The sequence below is a fragment of the Furipterus horrens genome, unplaced genomic scaffold (assembly GCF_987537825.1).
Source record: "Furipterus horrens unplaced genomic scaffold, mFurHor1.1.pri manual_scaffold_3, whole genome shotgun sequence".
NCBI classification, from domain to species: Eukaryota; Metazoa; Chordata; class Mammalia; order Chiroptera; family Furipteridae; genus Furipterus; species Furipterus horrens.
In genome coordinates this window covers 173,212,568-173,219,846 of record NW_028327173.1, presented here as the reverse complement: position 1 = coordinate 173,219,846, position 7,279 = coordinate 173,212,568, and the positions used below count along the sequence as shown (strand labels likewise).

General features: G+C 39.6%; 1 pseudogene; it reads left to right on the top strand.

Annotated features, from left to right (window-relative positions):
* Nucleotides 1–784: 784 nt before the first annotated feature.
* On the top strand, nt 785–1,287 carry LOC150016758 (peptidyl-prolyl cis-trans isomerase A pseudogene; annotated as a pseudogene).
* The last annotated feature ends 5,992 nt before the right edge of the window (nt 1,288–7,279 follow it).

The window sequence follows — 7,279 nt, the reverse complement described above, 5'->3', positions numbered from 1 at the left end:
TAGAAGGATTACCTTTATTTGGGAGGCTAAGGGAAGCCTTTTTGAGGATGTGACATTTAAATTGAATTACAATGATAAAAAAGGAGCCCACGAGAACAAGATTAGTGGGAAGATATTCCTAGAAGAGGGAATGATCAGGGGAAACTACTGGGGGGAGGGACAGGCATGGTGTGTCGGAGGCCGGTGGGGTTGTAGCAGAGGCCACTGCAGAGTGGTCAGAGACAGGCAAGCCCAGATTATATAAAGGTGAGGTGTGTGGGCTTAATTCTAAGCCTGAAGAAAAAGCACTGGGGAGTGATAGTACCTGATTGCTGTCCGCCACCCAGATATTGCCTTATTCATGGTCAAAGTTGGTTCACAACCATTGAGTCAGGGCACTGATCTGGACAAAAGATGTGGGCACATAGCTGAGTATTTCACCTGCTACTGTACATTGAAACTGAGATCAATAAAGTGAAGGCATTTCTTCTTGATTATAGAAACAAACAAAGAAACCCACCTCTTACCTCCATGATCAATGTGGCTCAGTTGGTTGGAGCATTGACTCATAAACTGAAAGGTCGCGGGATCGATTTCTACTCAGGGCACAGGCTTGGGCTGTGGACCCCAGTTGAGGTGTGGATGAGAGAGAGGCAACTGATCGATGTTTCCCTCTCGCATAGATATTTATCTCCCTCTCTTTCTGCCTTCTGCCCCCTCTATGTAAAAATAAATAAAATCTTTAAAAAAACAAAACAAGGCCTTGCAGACACCACCACTACCATGGATATTCCCGCATCCAGCCATGGCCAACCCCACCATGTTCTTTGTCATCACTGCAGCCAGCAAGTCCATGGGCCGCATCTCCTTCGAGCTGTTTGCAGACAAAGTTTCAAAGACAGCAGAAAACTTTCGTACTCTGAGCACCAGGGAGAAAGGAGTTGGTTATAAAGATTCCTGCTTTCACAGAATTATTCCAGGATTTATGTGCCAGGGTGGTGACTTCACACACCACAATGGTGCAGGCAGCAAGTCCATCTGCGGGGAGAAATTAGATGATGAGAATTTCATCCCGAAGCACGCAAGTCCTGGCATCTTGTCCATGGCAAATGCTTGATCCAACACAATGGTTCCCAGTTTTTCATCTGCGCTGCCGTGGCTAAGTGGCTGGATGGCAAGCACGTGGTCTTCGGCCAGGTGAAATACAGCATGAATATTATGACAGCCATGGAGCACTATGGGTCCAGGAATGGCAAGACCAGCAAGAAGACCACCATTGCTGACTGTGGACAACTCTTATACATTTGACTTGGGTTTCACCTTAACCACCAGACCATTCCCTCTGTAGCTCAGGAGAGCACGCCTTCACCTGTATCTGCTTGGAATGCTCTATAATCTTCGTGCTCTCATCTAGTTCATTGGATTCCATATTTTTCTTACCCTTTACCCCTGGGTTGCAGAGTTAAATTTATGATTATGAAATAAAAACTAAGCAACAACAACAGAAAAACAAGACAAAATAACCTGCACAGAAACCCCTCTTACCTGCCCTGCTTCATATCTCCCTTAAAGAGAAACTGCAAGTGCACTCAGAGAGCTGACAGAATACATTCTGAGGATTGTTTGCAATGTTTCAGAAATAAGCAGCTCATTCTGAATTGCTCATGTGCAGAGGCGTGCCTTAATCACCTGGACAACCTCAGCAACCAGGCCAGTGCCTCCAGCAGCATGTCAGTCTCCATAGGCTGCTGTTTTTTGTTGGGCATCCTTTTATGGCATAGGTATTTACTGCGCACCACTCTGAATGCTGTGATGGAGCACTGAGCAAAGCAAGCAGACAAACATCTCTGCCCATGAAGCTTACCTTCTAGTGATAGAGGAGTATGTCGTGACTGGTACGCATTCCTGGGTATCCAGGTTGTGATGGTGGTGGTGGTTTCCATGGTGGTGGCTGCCTGTATCTACATGTATTTTGGGGGGAGCAGTGAGGGAAGAAAAAATAGTGGGTATTATTGTAGAAAAATGTATGACTTTCATGGGAGGTAATAATAGTTTAAAACAGCAAAGCATGTTATGTACAGTGTCAACCCTGTATGCTCTGATTGTACAATAGAACAATCTGGAGGTTCCACCAAACCAGTGTTCTAGTGGCTTCAAGGACAATATTTTTAGGATCAAGTTGAGGTCTGGCCTGAAAAGAGCCTGAAATCTTTTTGTGTCAGCCAGAGCTCTTAGTAGCCAACCGAGAACCGTCTCTAGCTAGGTAGAGCTGGAAGAGTATTTATAAAAGGACATTTGGTAGCTCAAAGGACATTAGGGGAGCTGGCAGACCAGTCTTGGAGCCTATATGCCAAAAACTCTGCCCAAATTGCCTGCAGGATTGCTCCCACTGAGCACACTAAACACAAGCCTGAAGCTCATGCTGCTGATGCAGGACTGAGACGGCTGCCAGGACTTCTGTCTGCCTCCTCTGGAAGCGCCACATCTCTCTCCTATCTTTGCCAAAATTGAATTTTTTAAAACTTGTTTTTAAAAATAAAGACTACCCTGGCTGGGTAGCTCAGTTGTTTAGAGTTGTCCAGATATGGTTGTGGATTCTGTCTCTGGTTAGAGCACATACAAGAAGCAACCAGTGAATGCATAAATAGGTGCAACAGAAAATCAATGTTTCTCTCTCTCCCCTTTTCTGTCTCTAAAATCAATTTTAAAAAATTAAAAATAAAGAATAACACACATGCAAAAATGAACAAAGCATAAAATAATCATTGTATAGCAAGGTTCCGTATAACTACCACTTGGTTCAAGACATAGAACGTGAAAGCACCCTAGAATTTCCTCCCCTTCCAGTACCTACCCTTCCTCAAAGGCACAATAGTTCTTCCTCTTCTGAGTCAAAACTCTTACACCTGATTGGAGGAAACTGGATCACAGTTACATATTCTAGTCTCAAGGAAATCTGGGAAAGTGAGTTTTTGACATTATACCAAGGAGATCAGGACTTAAAAAATGGAAATTTTCACCAATATAGGAAAGGTTTACACAGGTTTGAATAGCCTCATAGCATGACAAATGGTTGCCACATTCCCCAACGGGTAAATAAACACACTCTTTAGGCTGAACCAGCTAAAATTTCCATTTTTGTAGGTCATTAGTGGTTGACTATCAGCAGGTCCTGTGGTTCAACCTAATAGAAAAGACTGTCAGTTCAAGAGCAGGAAATGAAAAGGCATCTAGAGATGGAACAAGAATAGCTCAGGAAAGCTGAGAAGTGCTTCAAGCCAGCATCAGCTAGTAATGCAGGGCTTCAAACCTGTGATTTACCTTTTTTGTTGCTCCAACTGCTCTCAGTGCTAACTTAGAAGTTGGCTGAAGTAAGACAAGTGGCGCTGTGTGTGCACACAGGTGCATTGTTCTGCAGTGAACACTGCAGGAAGTGGAACTGTGGTAATTTAAAAGATGGGCTGTGACACCTCATGACAGGAAATTTAACACCTCGGTAGTTGCCAGAGGAGCTGCAGATTTGGGGCAGGGCCTGCCCTAAGGCAGGAGCGAGGGTAGTGCTACATTTTATGACAGTTCTAAGTGCCTATGGTTAAAATGCACACCCTTGATTCAAGGAAATCATCAGATGGCACAGAGATAGGCTATAATTAGAATCAACGCAAGATTGCTTAATAGGGGGAAAATATACATGATCCAGATGTCCATTTAAAGGCGATTTATTAAATAAAGTATTATTTACCCCTGCAGTGGAATGTTAAGTAGTGCCTAACCATGGTGTTGTGAAGAATATGATAAAAATTGAATGAAATAACTTTTATAAGTTAAATTTTTCTATTTTATTAGTGACTCAACTATCAAGAAGGGTCTTGAGAGTACCCAGTTATTTCTCCTTTTATTCCTGTAGCATCTTGTATGCACACAAAAAAAATCATAAGATAATGATAAAATTATCAATAGTTTCAAACAATCTCAGTTTTGCACCCCCTTAACCAGAGGTTTCATATCGAATTAATTTTCAGAGTTTGATTTTCCAAAATTATTCTGTCAGTTCTCCACTTCACTTATTTACATTCTCTTTTCAAAATAAATACCCTGGTAAAGAATAGAAAGGAGAGTTAGAGGGGAAATACAAAATCACATTTTTAGGATGCATAGATGGTGTATGAACGACAAGAAGTGTGTCTGTTATATGTAGGCCATCTCTTTGGTGTGTGATTTTTCTTGACACTCTTGGAATCAGTATAATCTGCAGCTATATAAATCTGTCAACAACACTCCTGATGGGAAGGTAATGTGTGAGAGTTTTATAGATAATATGCAAGGTATACTCAGGGTTTTATAAATAACAAGATAGCAATCTGGTAGCTAACTTGCATTGAGCTCTTCTTATGTGTCAGCACTAGTAAGAGTTTTATTTACATGATCTTATTTAATACTCACTTAGTAGGAATACTATTGTTAACTCCATTTTTCAGAAGACCAAAGCCAAAGATTTTAGTAACTTGCATAGATCTCCCAGCTAGTCAGTGATGGACATGAGATATAAACCAAGCAAACTTATTCCCAAACTTTCACTTTTGAGGATGGGGTTAGACCCTGAGGGGTAATCTTGCTTGTTTCCAATCCTGCCTTCACCATTTATTAATTGTGTGACTTCAAAAAAGTTACTTTCTTAGGTTTTCTTGTCTGTAAAATGGGAATAACAGCAGCACTAACATTCTAAGGACACTGTAATAGCGCAAAGAGACAATGTAAGTGAAGATCTTAATAAAGTGTCTGATACAGAGTAAGTGCTCAATAAATGTAGGTTGTAACTGTATTATTACTACTATTACAAACTACCAAATCATGCTACTTTAAAAATATTAATGCTCATTGATCTAGTAATTCTACATTTTAGAATCTATTCTGAGGAGATAATCAGACATGGATATGCAGACAGATTTATGCACAAGGCTGTTCCTTAAATGTCTATAAAAATGAGATTTTAGAAAAAATTAACTTTGCAACAAGAGAAATAGTTAAATAAATGATTTTCAGTGGACATAGAATGTTTCAGAAAAAATTTAGTCACATGGGGAAATACAAATTTATAAATACTATATTAAAGGAAATGCAAATCTATAAATACCACATTATCTCAACTTAGAACCATTTGCTAATTAGTGGAAGAAGTGCTTATTGAGTGCCAAATAAGTGCAGGCACTGGAGATACAACAGTGAGCAAATAGTCACCATCTTTCTTGAGGAGGACACTCATCCTAACGTAACATCCTGTGTTCATGAACCAGAGAAAAATGGTTGTGTATAGGAACCACCACCATGTAGACTATCATGATTTTTTACTTCTTTTGTTTACATTTGTTTGTGTTTTTGAATGTTTACATTTTAAAAAATGTGTTACTTTCATAATCAACAAAATGTATGCAATAAAATAAATACATCAATAATTACATGCATTTTATGGGAAAATAAAGTACAATAAAGAAAACCAATCAGGAAGCAGTACAGCCTGAAGGTCTTGGCTCTGCCACTTACTAATTGAGTGAGAGCAGGCATGTTCTTCATCTGAGAGATTAAAAGGGTTTTTATATATAAAGCATACAACTATTGTTATGATCACACTTTCAAGGAAATTGATGAGGTATAAAAACACAATATATCCTAAATAATCATGCATATTTATTCTTTCTCTTTTTCAAAATCCCACTGAGGAAAAGATTTTTAAAAGTAGAAGTCTACACCCTGGCCAGTGTGACACAGTTGGTTGGGCAACATCCTGCAAGGTGAAAGGTCGCCAGTTTGATTCGTGGTCAGGGCACATGCCTGGATAGATGGATGTTCCTCTCTCATATCTGTTTCTTTCCCCCTCTTTCTCCCTCCTTCCCCCTCTAGGAAAAAAAAAACTTCTACAAGGAACCAAAGGAAAATCCAAAGCCAAGGCCAACACCAAACAACTTCATCATTGATTGAATTTCTAGAATACAAAAAGAAATCTAAAGTTTTATCAAATTTTAATTATTTTAATTTTATTATAAAAAGTGTTAGTCAAATATGAGAGATTTAACACTATTGTGGGGTCACTATACTACATATTAGCAACACTAATGAGATCGATGGCATGTAACTGAGGTGGGGAGAGTAGTGAGGTTTGAGTAGTAGTAGTAACAGTAGTAGCTAGCTCTACTGGGTGATGCTATCACTAAGTTACTAAGTCTTTGTCACTCTGTAATAGAACTGCCCAAAGTAAAGAGCTATCTCCTCTTTGACTCCTACACTTTAAAACAATTGATAGTGATGATGCAATTTCATTGGAGCAAATCACTTCCTGAAAAAGATGCTGAAATATTTTCAGAAACAGACTTTATATTGCTGCCCTCATTTTTCTTTATCTTCTCTTCTCTCTTTCATTTTCTCTTTCTCTTCTCTTCTCTTCTCTTCTCTTCTCTTCTCTTCTCTTCTCTTCTCTTCTCTTCTCTCTCTCTTTCTCCCTCTCTCTTTCCTCTTGGGGGTTGCAGGGGCATGGCTACAGGCATCTGATTGTTTCTCACCTGAAAAAAACTGTGTCTTTTAATTCCTCATCTGAAAATGTGGCAATAGATTGATGCCATTGGCTCTGAAAGTTTTAAGAAAATCTTTGAGTTGCTACCTGTATCTCTACTTTCACTGCATGCCCTCTGATTTCAGCATGTACCTTGGATAGAAGGATAGAAGGCTCTTTACAAGAGATATCGTATAAAAGATACTTTCCTGTCAAGGCATGTCAGTGTGGTGTCCTCTTCAGCATACTCCAGCATGCTGACTACTTTCTCTGTAAGCAGCTAGTGAATTTTGTTCCTGCTAAGCTGCCCCCTCCCCAAAGTTCCTGAATTATATTCTGCTCTGTGTTATTTTGCAATGTGCTGATTCTGCATATCTCATCAGATATCTGGACACAACTCGTGTGACCGCTTGGTGGTTGAGTGCTGATTATTGTTGAACTTTGCTTCTACTTCACTTGGCTGCCAAGAAAATTTTAGATCTTACATGACTAAAATTATAGTGAATATGACTGAATTAATATTTATGTAATGAAAAATTAGTAAAGTGTCAGGCAATTGTCATGGACAATGTGACAACCACGACTGAGGCTATAAATGATTTAGGAACCACAGGCATATATTCTTCTGTTTATAGACTTCATAGAGTAATTATAATGCAGAGTAAGGTAATGAGTCTTAGCAGTGAACAGGAAGATAGTGGGCTCCTCCTGTCAGTTCTTCCTCCACTCCATGTGAACGCAAGAGGACTAGGAGCT